Below are 27,378 nucleotides of genomic sequence, written 5' to 3'. Positions count from 1 at the left end.
CGGGGATCGGTCATGATAGCACTTGGACATGAAACAGCTTGGGATTTCCGCCTGCTGGATGCCTTTGCACCTCCACTGGAAAAGCCCACTTTTGCAACAAACGTCAAATACCGCATCTGCGTGCTCGCAGAGGACCGTATGCGAGCCTGACAGGCTGCGCGCTCAAACCACCACGGGAGCGGGCCCCTCCTTTGTGCACTCCGGAGGAGGTTTATTAAATGAAAAAAAAAATCACCCCACGACTCCACCCCCGACCCGGAAGTGCCCTGTCTGCTATAAAGAGGACAATTTTCGCGTTTTCCCTCGCTTACGGCCATACTACCCTGAGAACGCCCGATCTCGTCCGATCTCGGAAGCTAAGCAGGGTCGGGCCTGGTTAGTACTTGGATGGGAGACCGCCTGGGAATACCAGGTGCTGTAAGCTTTTGCACCCACCTCCAATTCACAACACGATTCACTGCTCTTTCCAAAAATTTTGGCATTCATTCGTCATTCAACTTTCACTTATCCTGTGGTTTGAAATCGTTTCCTTCACGTTGATTTGACAGATCAACGTCTCTTTGGAATAAAATTAATGTCCAACAGAGGGAGCCGTCTGCACGGGGATCGGTCATGATAGCACTTGGACATGAAACAGCTTGGGATTTCCGCCTGCTGGATGCCTTTGCACCTCCACTGGAAAAGCCCACTTTTGCAACAAACGTCAAATACCGCATCTGCGTGCTCGCAGAGGACCGTATGCGAGCCTGACAGGCTGCGCGCTCAAACCACCACGGGAGCGGGCCCCTCCTTTGTGCACTCCGGAGGAGGTTTATTAAATGAAAAAAAAAAATCACCCCACTACTCCACCCCCGACCCGGAAGTGCCCTGTCTGCTATAAAAAGGACAATTTTCGCGTTTTCCCTCGCTTACGGCCATACTACCCTGAGAACGCCCGATCTCGTCCGATCTCGGAAGCTAAGCAGGGTCGGGCCTGGTTAGTACTTGGATGGGAGACCGCCTGGGAATACCAGGTGCTGTAAGCTTTTGCACCCACCTCCAATTCTCAACACGATTCACTGCTCTTTCCAAAAATTTTGGCATTCATTCGTCATTCAACTTTCACTTATCCTGTGGTTTGAAATCGTTTCCTTCACGTTGATTTGACAGATCAACGTCTCTTTGGAATAAAATTAATGTCCAACAGAGGGAGCCGTCTGCACGGGGATCGGTCATGATAGCACTTGGACATGAAACAGCTTGGGATTTCCGCCTGCTGGATGCCTTTGCACCTCCACTGGAAAAGCCCACTTTTGCAACAAACGTCAAATACCGCATCTGCGTGCTCGCAGAGGACCGTATGCGAGCCTGACAGGCTGCGCGCTCAAACCACCACGGGAGCGGGCCCCTCCTTTGTGCACTCCGGAGGAGGTTTATTAAATGAAAAAAAAAAATCACCCCACTACTCCACCCCCGACCCGGAAGTGCCCTGTCTGCTATAAAAAGGACAATTTTCGCGTTTTCCCTCGCTTACGGCCATACTACCCTGAGAACGCCCGATCTCGTCCGATCTCGGAAGCTAAGCAGGGTCGGGCCTGGTTAGTACTTGGATGGGAGACCGCCTGGGAATACCAGGTGCTGTAAGCTTTTGCACCCACCTCCAATTCTCAACACGATTCACTGCTCTTTCCAAAAATTTTGGCATTCATTCGTCATTCAACTTTCACTTATCCTGTGGTTTGAAATCGTTTCCTTCACGTTGATTTGACAGATCAACGTCTCTTTGGAATAAAATTAATGTCCAACAGAGGGAGCCGTCTGCACGGGGATCGGTCATGATAGCACTTGGACATGAAACAGCTTGGGATTTCCGCCTGCTGGATGCCTTTGCACCTCCACTGGAAAAGCCCACTTTTGCAACAAACGTCAAATACCGCATCTGCGTGCTCGCAGAGGACCGTATGCGAGCCTGACAGGCTGCGCGCTCAAACCACCACGGGAGCGGGCCCCTCCTTTGTGCACTCCGGAGGAGGTTTATTAAATGAAAAAAAAATCACCCCACGACTCCACCCCCGACCCGGAAGTGCCCTGTCTGCTATAAAGAGGACAATTTTCGCGTTTTCCCTCGCTTACGGCCATACTACCCTGAGAACGCCCGATCTCGTCCGATCTCGGAAGCTAAGCAGGGTCGGGCCTGGTTAGTACTTGGATGGGAGACCGCCTGGGAATACCAGGTGCTGTAAGCTTTTGCACCCACCTCCAATTCACAACACGATTCACTGCTCTTTCCAAAAATTTTGGCATTCATTCGTCATTCAACTTTCACTTATCCTGTGGTTTGAAATCGTTTCCTTCACGTTGATTTGACAGATCAACGTCTCTTTGGAATAAAATTAATGTCCAACAGAGGGAGCCGTCTGCACGGGGATCGGTCATGATAGCACTTGGACATGAAACAGCTTGGGATTTCCGCCTGCTGGATGCCTTTGCACCTCCACTGGAAAAGCCCACTTTTGCAACAAACGTCAAATACCGCATCTGCGTGCTCGCAGAGGACCGTATGCGAGCCTGACAGGCTGCGCGCTCAAACCACCACGGGAGCGGGCCCCTCCTTTGTGCACTCCGGAGGAGGTTTATTAAATGAAAAAAAAAATCACCCCACTACTCCACCCCCGACCCGGAAGTGCCCTGTCTGCTATAAAGAGGACAATTTTCGCGTTTTCCCTCGCTTACGGCCATACTACCCTGAGAACGCCCGATCTCGTCCGATCTCGGAAGCTAAGCAGGGTCGGGCCTGGTTAGTACTTGGATGGGAGACCGCCTGGGAATACCAGGTGCTGTAAGCTTTTGCACCCACCTCCAATTCACAACACGATTCACTGCTCTTTCCAAAAATTTTGGCATTCATTCGTCATTCAACTTTCACTTATCCTGTGGTTTGAAATCGTTTCCTTCACGTTGATTTGACAGATCAACGTCTCTTTGGAATAAAATTAATGTCCAACAGAGGGAGCCGTCTGCACGGGGATCGGTCATGATAGCACTTGGACATGAAACAGCTTGGGATTTCCGCCTGCTGGATGCCTTTGCACCTCCACTGGAAAAGCCCACTTTTGCAACAAACGTCAAATACCGCATCTGCGTGCTCGCAGAGGACCGTATGCGAGCCTGACAGGCTGCGCGCTCAAACCACCACGGGAGCGGGCCCCTCCTTCGTGCTCTCGGGAGGAGGTCATTAAATGAAAAAAAAAATCACCCCACGACTCCATCCCCGACCCGCAAGTGCCCTGTCTGCTATAAAGGGGACAATTTTCACGTTTTCCCTCGCTTACGGCCATACTACCCTGAGAACGCCCGATCTCGTCCGATCTCGGAAGCTAAGCAGGGTCGGGCCTGGTTAGTACTTGGATGGGAGACCGCCTGGGAATACCAGGTGCTGTAAGCTTTTGCACCCACCTCCAATTCACAACACGATTCACTGCTCTTTCCAAAAATTTTGGCATTCATTCGTCATTCAACTTTCACTTATCCTGTGGTTTGAAATCGTTTCCTTCACGTTGATTTGACAGATCAACGTCTCTTTGGAATAAAATTAATGTCCAACAGAGGGAGCCGTCTGCACGTGGATCGGTAATGATAGCACTTGGACATGAAGCAGCTTGGGATTTCCGCCTGCTGGATGCTTTTGCACCTCCACTGGAAAAGCCAACTTTTGCAACAGACATCAAATACAGCCTCTGCGTGCTCGCAGAGGACCGTATGCGAGCCTGACAGGCTGCGCGCTCAAACCACCACGGGAGCGGGTCCCTCCTTTGTGCACTCCGGAGGAGGTTTATTAAATGAAAAAAAAATCACCCCACTACTCCACCCCCGACCCAGAAGTGCCCTGTCTGCTATAAAGGGGACAATTTTCACGTTTACCCTCGCTTACGGCCATACTACCCTGAGAGCACCCGATCTCGGAAGCTAAGCAGGGTCGGGCCTGGTTAGTACTTGGATGGGAGACCGCCTGGGAATACCAGGTGCTGTAAGCTTTTGGACCCACCTCCAATTCTCAACATGATTCACTGCTCTTTCCAAAAATTTTGGCATTCATTCGTCATTCAACTTTCACTTATCCTGTGGTTTGAAATCGTTTCCTTCACGTTGATTTGACAGATCAACGTCTCTTTGGAATAAAATTAATGTCCAACAGAGGGAGCCGTCTGCACGGGGATCGGTCATGATAGCACTTGGACATGAAACAGCTTGGGATTTCCGCCTGCTGGATGCCTTTGCACCTCCACTGGAAAAGCCCACTTTTGCAACAAACGTCAAATACCGCATCTGCGTGCTCGCAGAGGACCGTATGCGAGCCTGACAGGCTGCGCGCTCAAACCACCACGGGAGCGGGCCCCTCCTTCGTGCTCTCGGGAGGAGGTCATTAAATGAAAAAAAAAATCACCCCACGACTCCATCCCCGACCCGCAAGTGCCCTGTCTGCTATAAAGGGGACAATTTTCACGTTTTCCCTCGCTTACGGCCATACTACCCTGAGAACGCCCGATCTCGTCCGATCTCGGAAGCTAAGCAGGGTCGGGCCTGGTTAGTACTTGGATGGGAGACCGCCTGGGAATACCAGGTGCTGTAAGCTTTTGCACCCACCTCCAATTCACAACACGATTCACTGCTCTTTCCAAAAATTTTGGCATTCATTCGTCATTCAACTTTCACTTATCCTGTGGTTTGAAATCGTTTCCTTCACGTTGATTTGACAGATCAACGTCTCTTTGGAATAAAATTAATGTCCAACAGAGGGAGCCGTCTGCACGTGGATCGGTAATGATAGCACTTGGACATGAAGCAGCTTGGGATTTCCGCCTGCTGGATGCTTTTGCACCTCCACTGGAAAAGCCAACTTTTGCAACAGACATCAAATACAGCCTCTGCGTGCTCGCAGAGGACCGTATGCGAGCCTGACAGGCTGCACGCTCAAACCACCACGGGAGCGGGTCCCTCCTTTGTGCACTCCGGAGGAGGTTTATTAAATGAAAAAAAAATCACCCCACTACTCCACCCCCGACCCAGAAGTGCCCTGTCTGCTATAAAGGGGACAATTTTCACGTTTACCCTCGCTTACGGCCATACTACCCTGAGAGCACCCGATCTCGGAAGCTAAGCAGGGTCGGGCCTGGTTAGTACTTGGATGGGAGACCGCCTGGGAATACCAGGTGCTGTAAGCTTTTGCACCCACCTCCAATTCTCAACACGATTCACTGCTCTTTCCAAAAATTTTGGCATTCATTCGTCATTCAACTTTCACTTATCCTGTGGTTTGAAATCGTTTCCTTCACGTTGATTTGACAGATCAACGTCTCTTTGGAATAAAATTAATGTCCAACAGAGGGAGCCGTCTGCACGGGGATCGGTCATGATAGCACTTGGACTTGAAACAGCTTGGGATTTCCGCCTGCTGGATGCCTTTGCACCTCCACTGGAAAAGCCCACTTTTGCAACAAACGTCAAATACCGCATCTGCGTGCTCGCAGAGGACCGTATGCGAGCCTGACAGGCTGCGCGCTCAAACCACCACGGGAGCGGGCCCCTCCTTTGTGCACTCCGGAGGAGGTTTATTAAATGAAAAAAAAATCACCCCACTACTCCACCCTCGACCCGGAAGTGCCCTGTCTGCTATAAAGAGGACAATTTTCACGTTTTCCCTCGCTTACGGCCATACTACCCTGAGAACGCCCGATCTCGTCCGATCTCGGAAGCTAAGCAGGGTCGGGCCTGGTTAGTACTTGGATGGGAGACCGCCTGGGAATACCAGGTGCTGTAAGCTTTTGGACCCACCTCCAATTCTCAACACGATTCACTGCTCTTTCCAAAAATTTTGGCATTCATTCGTCATTCAACTTTCACTTATCCTGTGGTTTGAAATCGTTTCCTTCACGTTGATTTGACAGATCAACGTCTCTTTGGAATAAAATTAATGTCCAACAGAGGGAGCCGTCTGCACGGGGATCGGTCATGATAGCACTTGGACATGAAACAGCTTGGGATTTCCGCCTGCTGGATGCCTTTGCACCTCCACTGGAAAAGCCCACTTTTGCAACAAACGTCAAATACCGCATCTGCGTGCTCGCAGAGGACCGTATGCGAGCCTGACAGGCTGCGCGCTCAAACCACCACGGGAGCGGGCCCCTCCTTCGTGCTCTCGGGAGGAGGTCATTAAATGAAAAAAAAAATCACCCCACGACTCCATCCCCGACCCGCAAGTGCCCTGTCTGCTATAAAGGGGACAATTTTCACGTTTTCCCTCGCTTACGGCCATACTACCCTGAGAACCCCCGATCTCGTCCGATCTCGGAAGCTAAGCAGGGTCGGGCCTGGTTAGTACTTGGATGGGAGACCGCCTGGGAATACCAGGTGCTGTAAGCTTTTGCACCCACCTCCAATTCACAACACGATTCACTGCTCTTTCCAAAAATTTTGGCATTCATTCGTCATTCAACTTTCACTTATCCTGTGGTTTGAAATCGTTTCCTTCACGTTGATTTGACAGATCAACGTCTCTTTGGAATAAAATTAATGTCCAACAGAGGGAGCCGTCTGCACGTGGATCGGTAATGATAGCACTTGGACATGAAGCAGCTTGGGATTTCCGCCTGCTGGATGCTTTTGCACCTCCACTGGAAAAGCCAACTTTTGCAACAGACATCAAATACAGCCTCTGCGTGCTCGCAGAGGACCGTATGCGAGCCTGACAGGCTGCGCGCTCAAACCACCACGGGAGCGGGTCCCTCCTTTGTGCACTCCGGAGGAGGTTTATTAAATGAAAAAAAAATCACCCCACTACTCCACCCCCGACCCAGAAGTGCCCTGTCTGCTATAAAGGGGACAATTTTCACGTTTACCCTCGCTTACGGCCATACTACCCTGAGAGCACCCGATCTCGGAAGCTAAGCAGGGTCGGGCCTGGTTAGTACTTGGATGGGAGACCCCCTGGGAATACCAGGTGCTGTAAGCTTTTGCACCCACCTCCAATTCTCAACACGATTCACTGCTCTTTCCAAAAATTTTGGCATTCATTCGTCATTCAACTTTCACTTATCCTGTGGTTTGAAATCGTTTCCTTCACGTTGATTTGACAGATCAACGTCTCTTTGGAATAAAATTAATGTCCAACAGAGGGAGCCGTCTGCACGGGGATCGGTCATGATAGCACTTGGACTTGAAACAGCTTGGGATTTCCGCCTGCTGGATGCCTTTGCACCTCCACTGGAAAAGCCCACTTTTGCAACAAACGTCAAATACCGCATCTGCGTGCTCGCAGAGGACCGTATGCGAGCCTGACAGGCTGCGCGCTCAAACCACCACGGGAGCGGGCCCCTCCTTTGTGCACTCCGGAGGAGGTTTATTAAATGAAAAAAAAAATCACCCCACTACTCCACCCTCGACCCGGAAGTGCCCTGTCTGCTATAAAGAGGACAATTTTCACGTTTTCCCTCGCTTACGGCCATACTACCCTGAGAACGCCCGATCTCGTCCGATCTCGGAAGCTAAGCAGTGTCGGGCCTGGTTAGTACTTGGATGGGAGACCGCCTGGGAATACCAGGTGCTGTAAGCTTTTGCACCCACCTCCAATTCTCAACACGATTCACTGCTCTTTCCAAAAATTTTGGCATTCATTCGTCATTCAACTTTCACTTATCCTGTGGTTTGAAATCGTTTCCTTCACGTTGATTTGACAGATCAACGTCTCTTTGGAATAAAATTAATGTCCAACAGAGGGAGCCGTCTGCACGGGGATCGGTCATGATAGCACTTGGACATGAAACAGCTTGGGATTTCCGCCTGCTGGATGCCTTTGCACCTCCACTGGAAAAGCCCACTTTTGCAACAAACGTCAAATACCGCATCTGCGTGCTCGCAGAGGACCGTATGCGAGCCTGACAGGCTGCGCGCTCAAACCACCACGGGAGCGGGCCCCTCCTTTGTGCACTCCGGAGGAGGTTTATTAAATGAAAAAAAAAAATCACCCCACTACTCCACCCCCGACCCGGAAGTGCCCTGTCTGCTATAAAAAGGACAATTTTCGCGTTTTCCCTCGCTTACGGCCATACTACCCTGAGAACGCCCGATCTCGTCCGATCTCGGAAGCTAATCAGGGTCGGGCCTGGTTAGTACTTGGATGGGAGACCGCCTGGGAATACCAGGTGCTGTAAGCTTTTGCACCCACCTCCAATTCTCAACACGATTCACTGCTCTTTCCAAAAATTTTGGCATTCATTCGTCATTCAACTTTCACTTATCCTGTGGTTTGAAATCGTTTCCTTCACGTTGATTTGACAGATCAACGTCTCTTTGGAATAAAATTAATGTCCAACAGAGGGAGCCGTCTGCACGGGGATCGGTCATGATAGCACTTGGACATGAAACAGCTTGGGATTTCCGCCTGCTGGATGCCTTTGCACCTCCACTGGAAAAGCCCACTTTTGCAACAAACGTCAAATACAGCCTCTGCGTGCTCGCAGAGGACCGTATGCGAGCCTGACAGGCTGCGCGCTCAAACCACCACGGGAGCGGGTCCCTCCTTTGTGCACTCCGGAGGAGGTTTATTAAATGAAAAAAAAATCACCCCACTACTCCACCCCCGACCCAGAAGTGCCCTGTCTGCTATAAAGGGGACAATTTTCACGTTTACCCTCGCTTACGGCCATACTACCCTGAGAGCACCCGATCTCGGAAGCTAAGCAGGGTCGGGCCTGGTTAGTACTTGGATGGGAGACCCCCTGGGAATACCAGGTGCTGTAAGCTTTTGCACCCACCTCCAATTCTCAACACGATTCACTGCTCTTTCCAAAAATTTTGGCATTCATTCGTCATTCAACTTTCACTTATCCTGTGGTTTGAAATCGTTTCCTTCACGTTGATTTGACAGATCAACGTCTCTTTGGAATAAAATTAATGTCCAACAGAGGGAGCCGTCTGCACGGGGATCGGTCATGATAGCACTTGGACTTGAAACAGCTTGGGATTTCCGCCTGCTGGATGCCTTTGCACCTCCACTGGAAAAGCCCACTTTTGCAACAAACGTCAAATACCGCATCTGCGTGCTCGCAGAGGACCGTATGCGAGCCTGACAGGCTGCGCGCTCAAACCACCACGGGAGCGGGCCCCTCCTTTGTGCACTCCGGAGGAGGTTTATTAAATGAAAAAAAAAATCACCCCACTACTCCACCCTCGACCCGGAAGTGCCCTGTCTGCTATAAAGAGGACAATTTTCACGTTTTCCCTCGCTTACGGCCATACTACCCTGAGAACGCCCGATCTCGTCCGATCTCGGAAGCTAAGCAGTGTCGGGCCTGGTTAGTACTTGGATGGGAGACCGCCTGGGAATACCAGGTGCTGTAAGCTTTTGCACCCACCTCCAATTCTCAACACGATTCACTGCTCTTTCCAAAAATTTTGGCATTCATTCGTCATTCAACTTTCACTTATCCTGTGGTTTGAAATCGTTTCCTTCACGTTGATTTGACAGATCAACGTCTCTTTGGAATAAAATTAATGTCCAACAGAGGGAGCCGTCTGCACGGGGATCGGTCATGATAGCACTTGGACATGAAACAGCTTGGGATTTCCGCCTGCTGGATGCCTTTGCACCTCCACTGGAAAAGCCCACTTTTGCAACAAACGTCAAATACCGCATCTGCGTGCTCGCAGAGGACCGTATGCGAGCCTGACAGGCTGCGCGCTCAAACCACCACGGGAGCGGGCCCCTCCTTTGTGCACTCCGGAGGAGGTTTATTAAATGAAAAAAAAAAATCACCCCACTACTCCACCCCCGACCCGGAAGTGCCCTGTCTGCTATAAAAAGGACAATTTTCGCGTTTTCCCTCGCTTACGGCCATACTACCCTGAGAACGCCCGATCTCGTCCGATCTCGGAAGCTAATCAGGGTCGGGCCTGGTTAGTACTTGGATGGGAGACCGCCTGGGAATACCAGGTGCTGTAAGCTTTTGCACCCACCTCCAATTCACAACACGATTCACTGCTCTTTCCAAAAATTTTGGCATTCATTCGTCATTCAACTTTCACTTATCCTGTGGTTTGAAATCGTTTCCTTCACGTTGATTTGACAGATCAACGTCTCTTTGGAATAAAATTAATGTCCAACAGAGGGAGCCGTCTGCACGGGGATCGGTCATGATAGCACTTGGACATGAAACAGCTTGGGATTTCCGCCTGCTGGATGCCTTTGCACCTCCACTGGAAAAGCCCACTTTTGCAACAAACGTCAAATACCGCATCTGCGTGCTCGCAGAGGACCGTATGCGAGCCTGACAGGCTGCGCGCTCAAACCACCACGGGAGCGGGCCCCTCCTTCGTGCTCTATGGAGGAGGTCATTAAATGAAAAAAAAAATCACCCCACGACTCCATCCCCGACCCGCAAGTGCCCTGTCTGCTATAAAGGGGACAATTTTCACGTTTTCCCTCGCTTACGGCCATACTACCCTGAGAACGCCCGATCTCGTCCGATCTCGGAAGCTAAGCAGGGTCGGGCCTGGTTAGTACTTGGATGGGAGACCGCCTGGGAATACCAGGTGCTGTAAGCTTTTGCACCCACCTCCAATTCACAACACGATTCACTGCTCTTTCCAAAAATTTTGGCATTCATTCGTCATTCAACTTTCACTTATCCTGTGGTTTGAAATCGTTTCCTTCACGTTGATTTGACAGATCAACGTCTCTTTGGAATAAAATTAATGTCCAACAGAGGGAGCCGTCTGCACGTGGATCGGTAATGATAGCACTTGGACATGAAGCAGCTTGGGATTTCCGCCTGCTGGATGCTTTTGCACCTCCACTGGAAAAGCCAACTTTTGCAACAGACATCAAATACAGCCTCTGCGTGCTCGCAGAGGACCGTATGCGAGCCTGACAGGCTGCGCGCTCAAACCACCACGGGAGCGGGTCCCTCCTTTGTGCACTCCGGAGGAGGTTTATTAAATGAAAAAAAAATCACCCCACTACTCCACCCCCGACCCAGAAGTGCCCTGTCTGCTATAAAGGGGACAATTTTCACGTTTACCCTCGCTTACGGCCATACTACCCTGAGAGCACCCGATCTCGGAAGCTAAGCAGGGTCGGGCCTGGTTAGTACTTGGATGGGAGACCGCCTGGGAATACCAGGTGCTGTAAGCTTTTGGACCCACCTCCAATTCTCAACATGATTCACTGCTCTTTCCAAAAATTTTGGCATTCATTCGTCATTCAACTTTCACTTATCCTGTGGTTTGAAATCGTTTCCTTCACGTTGATTTGACAGATCAACGTCTCTTTGGAATAAAATTAATGTCCAACAGAGGGAGCCGTCTGCACGGGGATCGGTCATGATAGCACTTGGACATGAAACAGCTTGGGATTTCCGCCTGCTGGATGCCTTTGCACCTCCACTGGAAAAGCCCACTTTTGCAACAAACGTCAAATACCGCATCTGCGTGCTCGCAGAGGACCGTATGCGAGCCTGACAGGCTGCGCGCTCAAACCACCACGGGAGCGGGCCCCTCCTTTGTGCACTCCGGAGGAGGTTTATTAAATGAAAAAAAAAATCACCCCACTACTCCACCCCCGACCCGGAAGTGCCCTGTCTGCTATAAAGAGGACAATTTTCGCGTTTTCCCTCGCTTACGGCCATACTACCCTGAGAACGCCCGATCTCGTCCGATCTCGGAAGCTAAGCAGGGTCGGGCCTGGTTAGTACTTGGATGGGAGACCGCCTGGGAATACCAGGTGCTGTAAGCTTTTGCACCCACCTCCAATTCACAACACGATTCACTGCTCTTTCCAAAAATTTTGGCATTCATTCGTCATTCAACTTTCACTTATCCTGTGGTTTGAAATCGTTTCCTTCACGTTGATTTGACAGATCAACGTCTCTTTGGAATAAAATTAATGTCCAACAGAGGGAGCCGTCTGCACGGGGATCGGTCATGATAGCACTTGGACATGAAACAGCTTGGGATTTCCGCCTGCTGGATGCCTTTGCACCTCCACTGGAAAAGCCCACTTTTGCAACAAACGTCAAATACCGCATCTGCGTGCTCGCAGAGGACCGTATGCGAGCCTGACAGGCTGCGCGCTCAAACCACCACGGGAGCGGGCCCCTCCTTCGTGCTCTCGGGAGGAGGTCATTAAATGAAAAAAAAAATCACCCCACGACTCCATCCCCGACCCGCAAGTGCCCTGTCTGCTATAAAGGGGACAATTTTCACGTTTTCCCTCGCTTACGGCCATACTACCCTGAGAACCCCCGATCTCGTCCGATCTCGGAAGCTAAGCAGGGTCGGGCCTGGTTAGTACTTGGATGGGAGACCGCCTGGGAATACCAGGTGCTGTAAGCTTTTGCACCCACCTCCAATTCACAACACGATTCACTGCTCTTTCCAAAAATTTTGGCATTCATTCGTCATTCAACTTTCACTTATCCTGTGGTTTGAAATCGTTTCCTTCACGTTGATTTGACAGATCAACGTCTCTTTGGAATAAAATTAATGTCCAACAGAGGGAGCCGTCTGCACGTGGATCGGTAATGATAGCACTTGGACATGAAGCAGCTTGGGATTTCCGCCTGCTGGATGCTTTTGCACCTCCACTGGAAAAGCCAACTTTTGCAACAGACATCAAATACAGCCTCTGCGTGCTCGCAGAGGACCGTATGCGAGCCTGACAGGCTGCGCGCTCAAACCACCACGGGAGCGGGTCCCTCCTTTGTGCACTCCGGAGGAGGTTTATTAAATGAAAAAAAAATCACCCCACTACTCCACCCCCGACCCAGAAGTGCCCTGTCTGCTATAAAGGGGACAATTTTCACGTTTACCCTCGCTTACGGCCATACTACCCTGAGAGCACCCGATCTCGGAAGCTAAGCAGGGTCGGGCCTGGTTAGTACTTGGATGGGAGACCGCCTGGGAATACCAGGTGCTGTAAGCTTTTGGACCCACCTCCAATTCTCAACATGATTCACTGCTCTTTCCAAAAATTTTGGCATTCATTCGTCATTCAACTTTCACTTATCCTGTGGTTTGAAATCGTTTCCTTCACGTTGATTTGACAGATCAACGTCTCTTTGGAATAAAATTAATGTCCAACAGAGGGAGCCGTCTGCACGGGGATCGGTCATGATAGCACTTGGACATGAAACAGCTTGGGATTTCCGCCTGCTGGATGCCTTTGCACCTCCACTGGAAAAGCCCACTTTTGCAACAAACGTCAAATACCGCATCTGCGTGCTCGCAGAGGACCGTATGCGAGCCTGACAGGCTGCGCGCTCAAACCACCACGGGAGCGGGCCCCTCCTTCGTGCTCTCGGGAGGAGGTCATTAAATGAAAAAAAAAATCACCCCACGACTCCATCCCCGACCCGCAAGTGCCCTGTCTGCTATAAAGGGGACAATTTTCACGTTTTCCCTCGCTTACGGCCATACTACCCTGAGAACGCCCGATCTCGTCCGATCTCGGAAGCTAAGCAGGGTCGGGCCTGGTTAGTACTTGGATGGGAGACCGCCTGGGAATACCAGGTGCTGTAAGCTTTTGCACCCACCTCCAATTCACAACACGATTCACTGCTCTTTCCAAAAATTTTGGCATTCATTCGTCATTCAACTTTCACTTATCCTGTGGTTTGAAATCGTTTCCTTCACGTTGATTTGACAGATCAACGTCTCTTTGGAATAAAATTAATGTCCAACAGAGGGAGCCGTCTGCACGTGGATCGGTAATGATAGCACTTGGACATGAAGCAGCTTGGGATTTCCGCCTGCTGGATGCTTTTGCACCTCCACTGGAAAAGCCAACTTTTGCAACAGACATCAAATACAGCCTCTGCGTGCTCGCAGAGGACCGTATGCGAGCCTGACAGGCTGCACGCTCAAACCACCACGGGAGCGGGTCCCTCCTTTGTGCACTCCGGAGGAGGTTTATTAAATGAAAAAAAAATCACCCCACTACTCCACCCCCGACCCAGAAGTGCCCTGTCTGCTATAAAGGGGACAATTTTCACGTTTACCCTCGCTTACGGCCATACTACCCTGAGAGCACCCGATCTCGGAAGCTAAGCAGGGTCGGGCCTGGTTAGTACTTGGATGGGAGACCGCCTGGGAATACCAGGTGCTGTAAGCTTTTGCACCCACCTCCAATTCTCAACACGATTCACTGCTCTTTCCAAAAATTTTGGCATTCATTCGTCATTCAACTTTCACTTATCCTGTGGTTTGAAATCGTTTCCTTCACGTTGATTTGACAGATCAACGTCTCTTTGGAATAAAATTAATGTCCAACAGAGGGAGCCGTCTGCACGGGGATCGGTCATGATAGCACTTGGACTTGAAACAGCTTGGGATTTCCGCCTGCTGGATGCCTTTGCACCTCCACTGGAAAAGCCCACTTTTGCAACAAACGTCAAATACCGCATCTGCGTGCTCGCAGAGGACCGTATGCGAGCCTGACAGGCTGCGCGCTCAAACCACCACGGGAGCGGGCCCCTCCTTTGTGCACTCCGGAGGAGGTTTATTAAATGAAAAAAAAATCACCCCACTACTCCACCCTCGACCCGGAAGTGCCCTGTCTGCTATAAAGAGGACAATTTTCACGTTTTCCCTCGCTTACGGCCATACTACCCTGAGAACGCCCGATCTCGTCCGATCTCGGAAGCTAAGCAGGGTCGGGCCTGGTTAGTACTTGGATGGGAGACCGCCTGGGAATACCAGGTGCTGTAAGCTTTTGGACCCACCTCCAATTCTCAACACGATTCACTGCTCTTTCCAAAAATTTTGGCATTCATTCGTCATTCAACTTTCACTTATCCTGTGGTTTGAAATCGTTTCCTTCACGTTGATTTGACAGATCAACGTCTCTTTGGAATAAAATTAATGTCCAACAGAGGGAGCCGTCTGCACGGGGATCGGTCATGATAGCACTTGGACATGAAACAGCTTGGGATTTCCGCCTGCTGGATGCCTTTGCACCTCCACTGGAAAAGCCCACTTTTGCAACAAACGTCAAATACCGCATCTGCGTGCTCGCAGAGGACCGTATGCGAGCCTGACAGGCTGCGCGCTCAAACCACCACGGGAGCGGGCCCCTCCTTCGTGCTCTCGGGAGGAGGTCATTAAATGAAAAAAAAAATCACCCCACGACTCCATCCCCGACCCGCAAGTGCCCTGTCTGCTATAAAGGGGACAATTTTCACGTTTTCCCTCGCTTACGGCCATACTACCCTGAGAACCCCCGATCTCGTCCGATCTCGGAAGCTAAGCAGGGTCGGGCCTGGTTAGTACTTGGATGGGAGACCGCCTGGGAATACCAGGTGCTGTAAGCTTTTGCACCCACCTCCAATTCACAACACGATTCACTGCTCTTTCCAAAAATTTTGGCATTCATTCGTCATTCAACTTTCACTTATCCTGTGGTTTGAAATCGTTTCCTTCACGTTGATTTGACAGATCAACGTCTCTTTGGAATAAAATTAATGTCCAACAGAGGGAGCCGTCTGCACGTGGATCGGTAATGATAGCACTTGGACATGAAGCAGCTTGGGATTTCCGCCTGCTGGATGCTTTTGCACCTCCACTGGAAAAGCCAACTTTTGCAACAGACATCAAATACAGCCTCTGCGTGCTCGCAGAGGACCGTATGCGAGCCTGACAGGCTGCGCGCTCAAACCACCACGGGAGCGGGTCCCTCCTTTGTGCACTCCGGAGGAGGTTTATTAAATGAAAAAAAAATCACCCCACTACTCCACCCCCGACCCAGAAGTGCCCTGTCTGCTATAAAGGGGACAATTTTCACGTTTACCCTCGCTTACGGCCATACTACCCTGAGAGCACCCGATCTCGGAAGCTAAGCAGGGTCGGGCCTGGTTAGTACTTGGATGGGAGACCCCCTGGGAATACCAGGTGCTGTAAGCTTTTGCACCCACCTCCAATTCTCAACACGATTCACTGCTCTTTCCAAAAATTTTGGCATTCATTCGTCATTCAACTTTCACTTATCCTGTGGTTTGAAATCGTTTCCTTCACGTTGATTTGACAGATCAACGTCTCTTTGGAATAAAATTAATGTCCAACAGAGGGAGCCGTCTGCACGGGGATCGGTCATGATAGCACTTGGACTTGAAACAGCTTGGGATTTCCGCCTGCTGGATGCCTTTGCACCTCCACTGGAAAAGCCCACTTTTGCAACAAACGTCAAATACCGCATCTGCGTGCTCGCAGAGGACCGTATGCGAGCCTGACAGGCTGCGCGCTCAAACCACCACGGGAGCGGGCCCCTCCTTTGTGCACTCCGGAGGAGGTTTATTAAATGAAAAAAAAAATCACCCCACTACTCCACCCTCGACCCGGAAGTGCCCTGTCTGCTATAAAGAGGACAATTTTCACGTTTTCCCTCGCTTACGGCCATACTACCCTGAGAACGCCCGATCTCGTCCGATCTCGGAAGCTAAGCAGTGTCGGGCCTGGTTAGTACTTGGATGGGAGACCGCCTGGGAATACCAGGTGCTGTAAGCTTTTGCACCCACCTCCAATTCTCAACACGATTCACTGCTCTTTCCAAAAATTTTGGCATTCATTCGTCATTCAACTTTCACTTATCCTGTGGTTTGAAATCGTTTCCTTCACGTTGATTTGACAGATCAACGTCTCTTTGGAATAAAATTAATGTCCAACAGAGGGAGCCGTCTGCACGGGGATCGGTCATGATAGCACTTGGACATGAAACAGCTTGGGATTTCCGCCTGCTGGATGCCTTTGCACCTCCACTGGAAAAGCCCACTTTTGCAACAAACGTCAAATACCGCATCTGCGTGCTCGCAGAGGACCGTATGCGAGCCTGACAGGCTGCGCGCTCAAACCACCACGGGAGCGGGCCCCTCCTTTGTGCACTCCGGAGGAGGTTTATTAAATGAAAAAAAAAAATCACCCCACTACTCCACCCCCGACCCGGAAGTGCCCTGTCTGCTATAAAAAGGACAATTTTCGCGTTTTCCCTCGCTTACGGCCATACTACCCTGAGAACGCCCGATCTCGTCCGATCTCGGAAGCTAATCAGGGTCGGGCCTGGTTAGTACTTGGATGGGAGACCGCCTGGGAATACCAGGTGCTGTAAGCTTTTGCACCCACCTCCAATTCTCAACACGATTCACTGCTCTTTCCAAAAATTTTGGCATTCATTCGTCATTCAACTTTCACTTATCCTGTGGTTTGAAATCGTTTCCTTCACGTTGATTTGACAGATCAACGTCTCTTTGGAATAAAATTAATGTCCAACAGAGGGAGCCGTCTGCACGGGGATCGGTCATGATAGCACTTGGACATGAAACAGCTTGGGATTTCCGCCTGCTGGATGCCTTTGCACCTCCACTGGAAAAGCCCACTTTTGCAACAAACGTCAAATACAGCCTCTGCGTGCTCGCAGAGGACCGTATGCGAGCCTGACAGGCTGCGCGCTCAAACCACCACGGGAGCGGGTCCCTCCTTTGTGCACTCCGGAGGAGGTTTATTAAATGAAAAAAAAATCACCCCACTACTCCACCCCCGACCCAGAAGTGCCCTGTCTGCTATAAAGGGGACAATTTTCACGTTTACCCTCGCTTACGGCCATACTACCCTGAGAGCACCCGATCTCGGAAGCTAAGCAGGGTCGGGCCTGGTTAGTACTTGGATGGGAGACCCCCTGGGAATACCAGGTGCTGTAAGCTTTTGCACCCACCTCCAATTCTCAACACGATTCACTGCTCTTTCCAAAAATTTTGGCATTCATTCGTCATTCAACTTTCACTTATCCTGTGGTTTGAAATCGTTTCCTTCACGTTGATTTGACAGATCAACGTCTCTTTGGAATAAAATTAATGTCCAACAGAGGGAGCCGTCTGCACGGGGATCGGTCATGATAGCACTTGGACTTGAAACAGCTTGGGATTTCCGCCTGCTGGATGCCTTTGCACCTCCACTGGAAAAGCCCACTTTTGCAACAAACGTCAAATACCGCATCTGCGTGCTCGCAGAGGACCGTATGCGAGCCTGACAGGCTGCGCGCTCAAACCACCACGGGAGCGGGCCCCTCCTTTGTGCACTCCGGAGGAGGTTTATTAAATGAAAAAAAAAATCACCCCACTACTCCACCCTCGACCCGGAAGTGCCCTGTCTGCTATAAAGAGGACAATTTTCACGTTTTCCCTCGCTTACGGCCATACTACCCTGAGAACGCCCGATCTCGTCCGATCTCGGAAGCTAAGCAGTGTCGGGCCTGGTTAGTACTTGGATGGGAGACCGCCTGGGAATACCAGGTGCTGTAAGCTTTTGCACCCACCTCCAATTCTCAACACGATTCACTGCTCTTTCCAAAAATTTTGGCATTCATTCGTCATTCAACTTTCACTTATCCTGTGGTTTGAAATCGTTTCCTTCACGTTGATTTGACAGATCAACGTCTCTTTGGAATAAAATTAATGTCCAACAGAGGGAGCCGTCTGCACGGGGATCGGTCATGATAGCACTTGGACATGAAACAGCTTGGGATTTCCGCCTGCTGGATGCCTTTGCACCTCCACTGGAAAAGCCCACTTTTGCAACAAACGTCAAATACCGCATCTGCGTGCTCGCAGAGGACCGTATGCGAGCCTGACAGGCTGCGCGCTCAAACCACCACGGGAGCGGGCCCCTCCTTTGTGCACTCCGGAGGAGGTTTATTAAATGAAAAAAAAAAATCACCCCACTACTCCACCCCCGACCCGGAAGTGCCCTGTCTGCTATAAAAAGGACAATTTTCGCGTTTTCCCTCGCTTACGGCCATACTACCCTGAGAACGCCCGATCTCGTCCGATCTCGGAAGCTAATCAGGGTCGGGCCTGGTTAGTACTTGGATGGGAGACCGCCTGGGAATACCAGGTGCTGTAAGCTTTTGCACCCACCTCCAATTCTCAACACGATTCACTGCTCTTTCCAAAAATTTTGGCATTCATTCGTCATTCAACTTTCACTTATCCTGTGGTTTGAAATCGTTTCCTTCACGTTGATTTGACAGATCAACGTCTCTTTGGAATAAAATTAATGTCCAACAGAGGGAGCCGTCTGCACGGGGATCGGTCATGATAGCACTTGGACATGAAACAGCTTGGGATTTCCGCCTGCTGGATGCCTTTGCACCTCCACTGGAAAAGCCCACTTTTGCAACAAACGTCAAATACCGCATCTGCGTGCTCGCAGAGGACCGTATGCGAGCCTGACAGGCTGCGCGCTCAAACCACCACGGGAGCGGGCCCCTCCTTTGTGCACTCCGGAGGAGGTTTATTAAATGAAAAAAAAATCACCCCACGACTCCACCCCCGACCCGGAAGTGCCCTGTCTGCTATAAAGAGGACAATTTTCGCGTTTTCCCTCGCTTACGGCCATACTACCCTGAGAACGCCCGATCTCGTCCGATCTCGGAAGCTAAGCAGGGTCGGGCCTGGTTAGTACTTGGATGGGAGACCGCCTGGGAATACCAGGTGCTGTAAGCTTTTGCACCCACCTCCAATTCACAACACGATTCACTGCTCTTTCCAAAAATTTTGGCATTCATTCGTCATTCAACTTTCACTTATCCTGTGGTTTGAAATCGTTTCCTTCACGTTGATTTGACAGATCAACGTCTCTTTGGAATAAAATTAATGTCCAACAGAGGGAGCCGTCTGCACGGGGATCGGTCATGATAGCACTTGGACATGAAACAGCTTGGGATTTCCGCCTGCTGGATGCCTTTGCACCTCCACTGGAAAAGCCCACTTTTGCAACAAACGTCAAATACCGCATCTGCGTGCTCGCAGAGGACCGTATGCGAGCCTGACAGGCTGCGCGCTCAAACCACCACGGGAGCGGGCCCCTCCTTCGTGCTCTATGGAGGAGGTCATTAAATGAAAAAAAAAATCACCCCACGACTCCATCCCCGACCCGCAAGTGCCCTGTCTGCTATAAAGGGGACAATTTTCACGTTTTCCCTCGCTTACGGCCATACTACCCTGAGAACGCCCGATCTCGTCCGATCTCGGAAGCTAAGCAGGGTCGGGCCTGGTTAGTACTTGGATGGGAGACCGCCTGGGAATACCAGGTGCTGTAAGCTTTTGCACCCACCTCCAATTCACAACACGATTCACTGCTCTTTCCAAAAATTTTGGCATTCATTCGTCATTCAACTTTCACTTATCCTGTGGTTTGAAATCGTTTCCTTCACGTTGATTTGACAGATCAACGTCTCTTTGGAATAAAATTAATGTCCAACAGAGGGAGCCGTCTGCACGTGGATCGGTAATGATAGCACTTGGACATGAAGCAGCTTGGGATTTCCGCCTGCTGGATGCTTTTGCACCTCCACTGGAAAAGCCAACTTTTGCAACAGACATCAAATACAGCCTCTGCGTGCTCGCAGAGGACCGTATGCGAGCCTGACAGGCTGCGCGCTCAAACCACCACGGGAGCGGGTCCCTCCTTTGTGCACTCCGGAGGAGGTTTATTAAATGAAAAAAAAATCACCCCACTACTCCACCCCCGACCCAGAAGTGCCCTGTCTGCTATAAAGGGGACAATTTTCACGTTTACCCTCGCTTACGGCCATACTACCCTGAGAGCACCCGATCTCGGAAGCTAAGCAGGGTCGGGCCTGGTTAGTACTTGGATGGGAGACCGCCTGGGAATACCAGGTGCTGTAAGCTTTTGGACCCACCTCCAATTCTCAACATGATTCACTGCTCTTTCCAAAAATTTTGGCATTCATTCGTCATTCAACTTTCACTTATCCTGTGGTTTGAAATCGTTTCCTTCACGTTGATTTGACAGATCAACGTCTCTTTGGAATAAAATTAATGTCCAACAGAGGGAGCCGTCTGCACGGGGATCGGTCATGATAGCACTTGGACATGAAACAGCTTGGGATTTCCGCCTGCTGGATGCCTTTGCACCTCCACTGGAAAAGCCCACTTTTGCAACAAACGTCAAATACCGCATCTGCGTGCTCGCAGAGGACCGTATGCGAGCCTGACAGGCTGCGCGCTCAAACCACCACGGGAGCGGGCCCCTCCTTTGTGCACTCCGGAGGAGGTTTATTAAATGAAAAAAAAAATCACCCCACTACTCCACCCCCGACCCGGAAGTGCCCTGTCTGCTATAAAGAGGACAATTTTCGCGTTTTCCCTCGCTTACGGCCATACTACCCTGAGAACGCCCGATCTCGTCCGATCTCGGAAGCTAAGCAGGGTCGGGCCTGGTTAGTACTTGGATGGGAGACCGCCTGGGAATACCAGGTGCTGTAAGCTTTTGCACCCACCTCCAATTCACAACACGATTCACTGCTCTTTCCAAAAATTTTGGCATTCATTCGTCATTCAACTTTCACTTATCCTGTGGTTTGAAATCGTTTCCTTCACGTTGATTTGACAGATCAACGTCTCTTTGGAATAAAATTAATGTCCAACAGAGGGAGCCGTCTGCACGGGGATCGGTCATGATAGCACTTGGACATGAAACAGCTTGGGATTTCCGCCTGCTGGATGCCTTTGCACCTCCACTGGAAAAGCCCACTTTTGCAACAAACGTCAAATACCGCATCTGCGTGCTCGCAGAGGACCGTATGCGAGCCTGACAGGCTGCGCGCTCAAACCACCACGGGAGCGGGCCCCTCCTTCGTGCTCTCGGGAGGAGGTCATTAAATGAAAAAAAAAATCACCCCACGACTCCATCCCCGACCCGCAAGTGCCCTGTCTGCTATAAAGGGGACAATTTTCACGTTTTCCCTCGCTTACGGCCATACTACCCTGAGAACCCCCGATCTCGTCCGATCTCGGAAGCTAAGCAGGGTCGGGCCTGGTTAGTACTTGGATGGGAGACCGCCTGGGAATACCAGGTGCTGTAAGCTTTTGCACCCACCTCCAATTCACAACACGATTCACTGCTCTTTCCAAAAATTTTGGCATTCATTCGTCATTCAACTTTCACTTATCCTGTGGTTTGAAATCGTTTCCTTCACGTTGATTTGACAGATCAACGTCTCTTTGGAATAAAATTAATGTCCAACAGAGGGAGCCGTCTGCACGTGGATCGGTAATGATAGCACTTGGACATGAAGCAGCTTGGGATTTCCGCCTGCTGGATGCTTTTGCACCTCCACTGGAAAAGCCAACTTTTGCAACAGACATCAAATACAGCCTCTGCGTGCTCGCAGAGGACCGTATGCGAGCCTGACAGGCTGCACGCTCAAACCACCACGGGAGCGGGTCCCTCCTTTGTGCACTCCGGAGGAGGTTTATTAAATGAAAAAAAAATCACCCCACTACTCCACCCCCGACCCAGAAGTGCCCTGTCTGCTATAAAGGGGACAATTTTCACGTTTACCCTCGCTTACGGCCATACTACCCTGAGAGCACCCGATCTCGGAAGCTAAGCAGGGTCGGGCCTGGTTAGTACTTGGATGGGAGACCCCCTGGGAATACCAGGTGCTGTAAGCTTTTGCACCCACCTCCAATTCTCAACACGATTCACTGCTCTTTCCAAAAATTTTGGCATTCATTCGTCATTCAACTTTCACTTATCCTGTGGTTTGAAATCGTTTCCTTCACGTTGATTTGACAGATCAACGTCTCTTTGGAATAAAATTAATGTCCAACAGAGGGAGCCGTCTGCACGGGGATCGGTCATGATAGCACTTGGACTTGAAACAGCTTGGGATTTCCGCCTGCTGGATGCCTTTGCACCTCCACTGGAAAAGCCCACTTTTGCAACAAACGTCAAATACCGCATCTGCGTGCTCGCAGAGGACCGTATGCGAGCCTGACAGGCTGCGCGCTCAAACCACCACGGGAGCGGGCCCCTCCTTTGTGCACTCCGGAGGAGGTTTATTAAATGAAAAAAAAAATCACCCCACTACTCCACCCTCGACCCGGAAGTGCCCTGTCTGCTATAAAGAGGACAATTTTCACGTTTTCCCTCGCTTACGGCCATACTACCCTGAGAACGCCCGATCTCGTCCGATCTCGGAAGCTAAGCAGTGTCGGGCCTGGTTAGTACTTGGATGGGAGACCGCCTGGGAATACCAGGTGCTGTAAGCTTTTGCACCCACCTCCAATTCTCAACACGATTCACTGCTCTTTCCAAAAATTTTGGCATTCATTCGTCATTCAACTTTCACTTATCCTGTGGTTTGAAATCGTTTCCTTCACGTTGATTTGACAGATCAACGTCTCTTTGGAATAAAATTAATGTCCAACAGAGGGAGCCGTCTGCACGGGGATCGGTCATGATAGCACTTGGACATGAAACAGCTTGGGATTTCCGCCTGCTGGATGCCTTTGCACCTCCACTGGAAAAGCCCACTTTTGCAACAAACGTCAAATACCGCATCTGCGTGCTCGCAGAGGACCGTATGCGAGCCTGACAGGCTGCGCGCTCAAACCACCACGGGAGCGGGCCCCTCCTTTGTGCACTCCGGAGGAGGTTTATTAAATGAAAAAAAAAATCACCCCACTACTCCACCCCCGACCCGGAAGTGCCCTGTCTGCTATAAAAAGGACAATTTTCGCGTTTTCCCTCGCTTACGGCCATACTACCCTGAGAACGCCCGATCTCGTCCGATCTCGGAAGCTAATCAGGGTCGGGCCTGGTTAGTACTTGGATGGGAGACCGCCTGGGAATACCAGGTGCTGTAAGCTTTTGCACCCACCTCCAATTCTCAACACGATTCACTGCTCTTTCCAAAAATTTTGGCATTCATTCGTCATTCAACTTTCACTTATCCTGTGGTTTGAAATCGTTTCCTTCACGTTGATTTGACAGATCAACGTCTCTTTGGAATAAAATTAATGTCCAACAGAGGGAGCCGTCTGCACGGGGATCGGTCATGATAGCACTTGGACATGAAACAGCTTGGGATTTCCGCCTGCTGGATGCCTTTGCACCTCCACTGGAAAAGCCCACTTTTGCAACAAACGTCAAATACCGCATCTGCGTGCTCGCAGAGGACCGTATGCGAGCCTGACAGGCTGCGCGCTCAAACCACCACGGGAGCGGGCCCCTCCTTCGTGCTCTCGGGAGGAGGTCATTAAATGAAAAAAAAAATCACCCCACGACTCCATCCCCGACCCGCAAGTGCCCTGTCTGCTATAAAGGGGACAATTTTCACGTTTTCCCTCGCTTACGGCCATACTACCCTGAGAACGCCCGATCTCGTCCGATCTCGGAAGCTAAGCAGGGTCGGGCCTGGTTAGTACTTGGATGGGAGACCGCCTGGGAATACCAGGTGCTGTAAGCTTTTGCACCCACCTCCAATTCACAACACGATTCACTGCTCTTTCCAAAAATTTTGGCATTCATTCGTCATTCAACTTTCACTTATCCTGTGGTTTGAAATCGTTTCCTTCACGTTGATTTGACAGATCAACGTCTCTTTGGAATAAAATTAATGTCCAACAGAGGGAGCCGTCTGCACGTGGATCGGTAATGATAGCACTTGGACATGAAGCAGCTTGGGATTTCCGCCTGCTGGATGCTTTTGCACCTCCACTGGAAAAGCCAACTTTTGCAACAGACATCAAATACAGCCTCTGCGTGCTCGCAGAGGACCGTATGCGAGCCTGACAGGCTGCACGCTCAAACCACCACGGGAGCGGGTCCCTCCTTTGTGCACTCCGGAGGAGGTTTATTAAATGAAAAAAAAATCACCCCACTACTCCACCCCCGACCCAGAAGTGCCCTGTCTGCTATAAAGGGGACAATTTTCACGTTTACCCTCGCTTACGGCCATACTACCCTGAGAGCACCCGATCTCGGAAGCTAAGCAGGGTCGGGCCTGGTTAGTACTTGGATGGGAGACCCCCTGGGAATACCAGGTGCTGTAAGCTTTTGCACCCACCTCCAATTCTCAACACGATTCACTGCTCTTTCCAAAAATTTTGGCATTCATTCGTCATTCAACTTTCACTTATCCTGTGGTTTGAAATCGTTTCCTTCACGTTGATTTGACAGATCAACGTCTCTTTGGAATAAAATTAATGTCCAACAGAGGGAGCCGTCTGCACGGGGATCGGTCATGATAGCACTTGGACTTGAAACAGCTTGGGATTTCCGCCTGCTGGATGCCTTTGCACCTCCACTGGAAAAGCCCACTTTTGCAACAAACGTCAAATACCGCATCTGCGTGCTCGCAGAGGACCGTATGCGAGCCTGACAGGCTGCGCGCTCAAACCACCACGGGAGCGGGCCCCTCCTTTGTGCACTCCGGAGGAGGTTTATTAAATGAAAAAAAAAATCACCCCACTACTCCACCCTCGACCCGGAAGTGCCCTGTCTGCTATAAAGAGGACAATTTTCACGTTTTCCCTCGCTTACGGCCATACTACCCTGAGAACGCCCGATCTCGTCCGATCTCGGAAGCTAAGCAGTGTCGGGCCTGGTTAGTACTTGGATGGGAGACCGCCTGGGAATACCAGGTGCTGTAAGCTTTTGCACCCACCTCCAATTCTCAACACGATTCACTGCTCTTTCCAAAAATTTTGGCATTCATTCGTCATTCAACTTTCACTTATCCTGTGGTTTGAAATCGTTTCCTTCACGTTGATTTGACAGATCAACGTCTCTTTGGAATAAAATTAATGTCCAACAGAGGGAGCCGTCTGCACGGGGATCGGTCATGATAGCACTTGGACATGAAACAGCTTGGGATTTCCGCCTGCTGGATGCCTTTGCACCTCCACTGGAAAAGCCCACTTTTGCAACAAACGTCAAATACCGCATCTGCGTGCTCGCAGAGGACCGTATGCGAGCCTGACAGGCTGCGCGCTCAAACCACCACGGGAGCGGGCCCCTCCTTTGTGCACTCCGGAGGAGGTTTATTAAATGAAAAAAAAAATCACCCCACTACTCCACCCCCGACCCGGAAGTGCCCTGTCTGCTATAAAAAGGACAATTTTCGCGTTTTCCCTCGCTTACGGCCATACTACCCTGAGAACGCCCGATCTCGTCCGATCTCGGAAGCTAATCAGGGTCGGGCCTGGTTAGTACTTGGATGGGAGACCGCCTGGGAATACCAGGTGCTGTAAGCTTTTGCACCCACCTCCAATTCTCAACACGATTCACTGCTCTTTCCAAAAATTTTGGCATTCATTCGTCATTCAACTTTCACTTATCCTGTGGTTTGAAATCGTTTCCTTCACGTTGATTTGACAGATCAACGTCTCTTTGGAATAAAATTAATGTCCAACAGAGGGAGCCGTCTGCACGGGGATCGGTCATGATAGCACTTGGACATGAAACAGCTTGGGATTTCCGCCTGCTGGATGCCTTTGCACCTCCACTGGAAAAGCCCACTTTTGCAACAAACGTCAAATACCGCATCTGCGTGCTCGCAGAGGACCGTATGCGAGCCTGACAGGCTGCGCGCTCAAACCACCACGGGAGCGGGCCCCTCCTTTGTGCACTCCGGAGGAGGTTTATTAAATGAAAAAAAAATCACCCCACGACTCCACCCCCGACCCGGAAGTGCCCTGTCTGCTATAAAGAGGACAATTTTCGCGTTTTCCCTCGCTTACGGCCATACTACCCTGAGAACGCCCGATCTCGTCCGATCTCGGAAGCTAAGCAGGGTCGGGCCTGGTTAGTACTTGGATGGGAGACCGCCTGGGAATACCAGGTGCTGTAAGCTTTTGCACCCACCTCCAATTCACAACACGATTCACTGCTCTTTCCAAAAATTTTGGCATTCATTCGTCATTCAACTTTCACTTATCCTGTGGTTTGAAATCGTTTCCTTCACGTTGATTTGACAGATCAACGTCTCTTTGGAATAAAATTAATGTCCAACAGAGGGAGCCGTCTGCACGGGGATCGGTCATGATAGCACTTGGACATGAAACAGCTTGGGATTTCCGCCTGCTGGATGCCTTTGCACCTCCACTGGAAAAGCCCACTTTTGCAACAAACGTCAAATACCGCATCTGCGTGCTCGCAGAGGACCGTATGCGAGCCTGACAGGCTGCGCGCTCAAACCACCACGGGAGCGGGCCCCTCCTTCGTGCTCTATGGAGGAGGTCATTAAATGAAAAAAAAAATCACCCCACGACTCCATCCCCGACCCGCAAGTGCCCTGTCTGCTATAAAGGGGACAATTTTCACGTTTTCCCTCGCTTACGGCCATACTACCCTGAGAACGCCCGATCTCGTCCGATCTCGGAAGCTAAGCAGGGTCGGGCCTGGTTAGTACTTGGATGGGAGACCGCCTGGGAATACCAGGTGCTGTAAGCTTTTGCACCCACCTCCAATTCACAACACGATTCACTGCTCTTTCCAAAAATTTTGGCATTCATTCGTCATTCAACTTTCACTTATCCTGTGGTTTGA

The 27,378-nt window shown here is 50.6% G+C and overlaps 34 non-coding genes and 12 pseudogenes across 34 annotated transcripts; all 46 read left to right on the top strand.

Moving 5' to 3' along the window:
- Positions 1-305: 305 nt before the first annotated feature.
- LOC127587710 (5S ribosomal RNA) lies at positions 306-424 on the top strand. The gene has a single exon (XR_007958835.1). It is a non-coding gene; the product is annotated as a 5S ribosomal RNA (ribosomal RNA).
- A 482-nt stretch (positions 425-906) lies between these two features.
- Positions 907-1,025, top strand: LOC127587699 (5S ribosomal RNA). Its single transcript, XR_007958834.1, has one exon. It is a non-coding gene; the product is annotated as a 5S ribosomal RNA (ribosomal RNA).
- Positions 1,026-1,507: 482 nt separating this feature from the next.
- On the top strand, positions 1,508-1,626 carry LOC127587678 (5S ribosomal RNA). The gene has a single exon (XR_007958827.1). It is a non-coding gene; the product is annotated as a 5S ribosomal RNA (ribosomal RNA).
- A 480-nt stretch (positions 1,627-2,106) lies between these two features.
- On the top strand, positions 2,107-2,225 carry LOC127587673 (5S ribosomal RNA). Its single transcript, XR_007958826.1, has one exon. It is a non-coding gene; the product is annotated as a 5S ribosomal RNA (ribosomal RNA).
- Positions 2,226-2,706: 481 nt separating this feature from the next.
- On the top strand, positions 2,707-2,825 carry LOC127587666 (5S ribosomal RNA). Its single transcript, XR_007958824.1, has one exon. It is a non-coding gene; the product is annotated as a 5S ribosomal RNA (ribosomal RNA).
- A 480-nt stretch (positions 2,826-3,305) lies between these two features.
- Positions 3,306-3,424, top strand: LOC127587659 (5S ribosomal RNA). The gene has a single exon (XR_007958822.1). It is a non-coding gene; the product is annotated as a 5S ribosomal RNA (ribosomal RNA).
- Positions 3,425-3,904: 480 nt separating this feature from the next.
- On the top strand, positions 3,905-4,013 carry LOC127616062 (uncharacterized; annotated as a pseudogene).
- Positions 4,014-4,493: 480 nt separating this feature from the next.
- Positions 4,494-4,612, top strand: LOC127587654 (5S ribosomal RNA). Its single transcript, XR_007958820.1, has one exon. It is a non-coding gene; the product is annotated as a 5S ribosomal RNA (ribosomal RNA).
- A 480-nt stretch (positions 4,613-5,092) lies between these two features.
- Positions 5,093-5,201, top strand: LOC127616045 (uncharacterized; annotated as a pseudogene).
- Positions 5,202-5,681: 480 nt separating this feature from the next.
- LOC127587644 (5S ribosomal RNA) lies at positions 5,682-5,800 on the top strand. Its single transcript, XR_007958817.1, has one exon. It is a non-coding gene; the product is annotated as a 5S ribosomal RNA (ribosomal RNA).
- Positions 5,801-6,280: 480 nt separating this feature from the next.
- Positions 6,281-6,399, top strand: LOC127612733 (5S ribosomal RNA). Its single transcript, XR_007965930.1, has one exon. It is a non-coding gene; the product is annotated as a 5S ribosomal RNA (ribosomal RNA).
- A 480-nt stretch (positions 6,400-6,879) lies between these two features.
- LOC127616356 (uncharacterized) lies at positions 6,880-6,988 on the top strand (annotated as a pseudogene).
- Positions 6,989-7,469: 481 nt separating this feature from the next.
- On the top strand, positions 7,470-7,588 carry LOC127614135 (5S ribosomal RNA). Its single transcript, XR_007966403.1, has one exon. It is a non-coding gene; the product is annotated as a 5S ribosomal RNA (ribosomal RNA).
- A 482-nt stretch (positions 7,589-8,070) lies between these two features.
- LOC127613683 (5S ribosomal RNA) lies at positions 8,071-8,189 on the top strand. Its single transcript, XR_007966284.1, has one exon. It is a non-coding gene; the product is annotated as a 5S ribosomal RNA (ribosomal RNA).
- A 480-nt stretch (positions 8,190-8,669) lies between these two features.
- LOC127616351 (uncharacterized) lies at positions 8,670-8,778 on the top strand (annotated as a pseudogene).
- Positions 8,779-9,259: 481 nt separating this feature from the next.
- Positions 9,260-9,378, top strand: LOC127614124 (5S ribosomal RNA). The gene has a single exon (XR_007966400.1). It is a non-coding gene; the product is annotated as a 5S ribosomal RNA (ribosomal RNA).
- A 482-nt stretch (positions 9,379-9,860) lies between these two features.
- Positions 9,861-9,979, top strand: LOC127613680 (5S ribosomal RNA). Its single transcript, XR_007966283.1, has one exon. It is a non-coding gene; the product is annotated as a 5S ribosomal RNA (ribosomal RNA).
- Positions 9,980-10,459: 480 nt separating this feature from the next.
- Positions 10,460-10,578, top strand: LOC127587618 (5S ribosomal RNA). Its single transcript, XR_007958807.1, has one exon. It is a non-coding gene; the product is annotated as a 5S ribosomal RNA (ribosomal RNA).
- Positions 10,579-11,058: 480 nt separating this feature from the next.
- On the top strand, positions 11,059-11,167 carry LOC127616039 (uncharacterized; annotated as a pseudogene).
- A 481-nt stretch (positions 11,168-11,648) lies between these two features.
- On the top strand, positions 11,649-11,767 carry LOC127617010 (5S ribosomal RNA). The gene has a single exon (XR_007967265.1). It is a non-coding gene; the product is annotated as a 5S ribosomal RNA (ribosomal RNA).
- Positions 11,768-12,247: 480 nt separating this feature from the next.
- LOC127612727 (5S ribosomal RNA) lies at positions 12,248-12,366 on the top strand. Its single transcript, XR_007965928.1, has one exon. It is a non-coding gene; the product is annotated as a 5S ribosomal RNA (ribosomal RNA).
- A 480-nt stretch (positions 12,367-12,846) lies between these two features.
- LOC127616034 (uncharacterized) lies at positions 12,847-12,955 on the top strand (annotated as a pseudogene).
- A 480-nt stretch (positions 12,956-13,435) lies between these two features.
- Positions 13,436-13,554, top strand: LOC127616946 (5S ribosomal RNA). The gene has a single exon (XR_007967246.1). It is a non-coding gene; the product is annotated as a 5S ribosomal RNA (ribosomal RNA).
- A 480-nt stretch (positions 13,555-14,034) lies between these two features.
- On the top strand, positions 14,035-14,143 carry LOC127616028 (uncharacterized; annotated as a pseudogene).
- A 480-nt stretch (positions 14,144-14,623) lies between these two features.
- LOC127616892 (5S ribosomal RNA) lies at positions 14,624-14,742 on the top strand. Its single transcript, XR_007967233.1, has one exon. It is a non-coding gene; the product is annotated as a 5S ribosomal RNA (ribosomal RNA).
- Positions 14,743-15,222: 480 nt separating this feature from the next.
- On the top strand, positions 15,223-15,341 carry LOC127612724 (5S ribosomal RNA). Its single transcript, XR_007965927.1, has one exon. It is a non-coding gene; the product is annotated as a 5S ribosomal RNA (ribosomal RNA).
- Positions 15,342-15,821: 480 nt separating this feature from the next.
- Positions 15,822-15,930, top strand: LOC127616346 (uncharacterized; annotated as a pseudogene).
- Positions 15,931-16,411: 481 nt separating this feature from the next.
- On the top strand, positions 16,412-16,530 carry LOC127614119 (5S ribosomal RNA). Its single transcript, XR_007966399.1, has one exon. It is a non-coding gene; the product is annotated as a 5S ribosomal RNA (ribosomal RNA).
- A 482-nt stretch (positions 16,531-17,012) lies between these two features.
- Positions 17,013-17,131, top strand: LOC127613677 (5S ribosomal RNA). Its single transcript, XR_007966282.1, has one exon. It is a non-coding gene; the product is annotated as a 5S ribosomal RNA (ribosomal RNA).
- Positions 17,132-17,611: 480 nt separating this feature from the next.
- Positions 17,612-17,720, top strand: LOC127616340 (uncharacterized; annotated as a pseudogene).
- A 481-nt stretch (positions 17,721-18,201) lies between these two features.
- Positions 18,202-18,320, top strand: LOC127614112 (5S ribosomal RNA). Its single transcript, XR_007966398.1, has one exon. It is a non-coding gene; the product is annotated as a 5S ribosomal RNA (ribosomal RNA).
- Positions 18,321-18,802: 482 nt separating this feature from the next.
- LOC127613673 (5S ribosomal RNA) lies at positions 18,803-18,921 on the top strand. The gene has a single exon (XR_007966279.1). It is a non-coding gene; the product is annotated as a 5S ribosomal RNA (ribosomal RNA).
- A 480-nt stretch (positions 18,922-19,401) lies between these two features.
- On the top strand, positions 19,402-19,520 carry LOC127616832 (5S ribosomal RNA). The gene has a single exon (XR_007967216.1). It is a non-coding gene; the product is annotated as a 5S ribosomal RNA (ribosomal RNA).
- Positions 19,521-20,000: 480 nt separating this feature from the next.
- On the top strand, positions 20,001-20,119 carry LOC127616765 (5S ribosomal RNA). Its single transcript, XR_007967172.1, has one exon. It is a non-coding gene; the product is annotated as a 5S ribosomal RNA (ribosomal RNA).
- A 480-nt stretch (positions 20,120-20,599) lies between these two features.
- Positions 20,600-20,708, top strand: LOC127616024 (uncharacterized; annotated as a pseudogene).
- A 481-nt stretch (positions 20,709-21,189) lies between these two features.
- On the top strand, positions 21,190-21,308 carry LOC127616711 (5S ribosomal RNA). The gene has a single exon (XR_007967158.1). It is a non-coding gene; the product is annotated as a 5S ribosomal RNA (ribosomal RNA).
- A 480-nt stretch (positions 21,309-21,788) lies between these two features.
- On the top strand, positions 21,789-21,907 carry LOC127612720 (5S ribosomal RNA). The gene has a single exon (XR_007965926.1). It is a non-coding gene; the product is annotated as a 5S ribosomal RNA (ribosomal RNA).
- Positions 21,908-22,387: 480 nt separating this feature from the next.
- Positions 22,388-22,496, top strand: LOC127616334 (uncharacterized; annotated as a pseudogene).
- Positions 22,497-22,977: 481 nt separating this feature from the next.
- Positions 22,978-23,096, top strand: LOC127614107 (5S ribosomal RNA). The gene has a single exon (XR_007966396.1). It is a non-coding gene; the product is annotated as a 5S ribosomal RNA (ribosomal RNA).
- Positions 23,097-23,577: 481 nt separating this feature from the next.
- Positions 23,578-23,696, top strand: LOC127613669 (5S ribosomal RNA). The gene has a single exon (XR_007966277.1). It is a non-coding gene; the product is annotated as a 5S ribosomal RNA (ribosomal RNA).
- A 480-nt stretch (positions 23,697-24,176) lies between these two features.
- On the top strand, positions 24,177-24,295 carry LOC127616673 (5S ribosomal RNA). The gene has a single exon (XR_007967149.1). It is a non-coding gene; the product is annotated as a 5S ribosomal RNA (ribosomal RNA).
- A 480-nt stretch (positions 24,296-24,775) lies between these two features.
- On the top strand, positions 24,776-24,884 carry LOC127616329 (uncharacterized; annotated as a pseudogene).
- A 481-nt stretch (positions 24,885-25,365) lies between these two features.
- LOC127614096 (5S ribosomal RNA) lies at positions 25,366-25,484 on the top strand. Its single transcript, XR_007966395.1, has one exon. It is a non-coding gene; the product is annotated as a 5S ribosomal RNA (ribosomal RNA).
- Positions 25,485-25,965: 481 nt separating this feature from the next.
- LOC127613665 (5S ribosomal RNA) lies at positions 25,966-26,084 on the top strand. The gene has a single exon (XR_007966276.1). It is a non-coding gene; the product is annotated as a 5S ribosomal RNA (ribosomal RNA).
- A 480-nt stretch (positions 26,085-26,564) lies between these two features.
- On the top strand, positions 26,565-26,683 carry LOC127616630 (5S ribosomal RNA). Its single transcript, XR_007967135.1, has one exon. It is a non-coding gene; the product is annotated as a 5S ribosomal RNA (ribosomal RNA).
- A 480-nt stretch (positions 26,684-27,163) lies between these two features.
- Positions 27,164-27,282, top strand: LOC127616582 (5S ribosomal RNA). The gene has a single exon (XR_007967132.1). It is a non-coding gene; the product is annotated as a 5S ribosomal RNA (ribosomal RNA).
- The last annotated feature ends 96 nt before the right edge of the window (positions 27,283-27,378 follow it).

This window comes from Hippocampus zosterae, chromosome 1, assembly GCF_025434085.1.
Source record: "Hippocampus zosterae strain Florida chromosome 1, ASM2543408v3, whole genome shotgun sequence".
In the NCBI taxonomy this organism is placed as follows: domain Eukaryota; kingdom Metazoa; phylum Chordata; class Actinopteri; order Syngnathiformes; family Syngnathidae; genus Hippocampus; species Hippocampus zosterae.
This window is presented reverse-complemented; position numbering and strand designations above follow the sequence as displayed.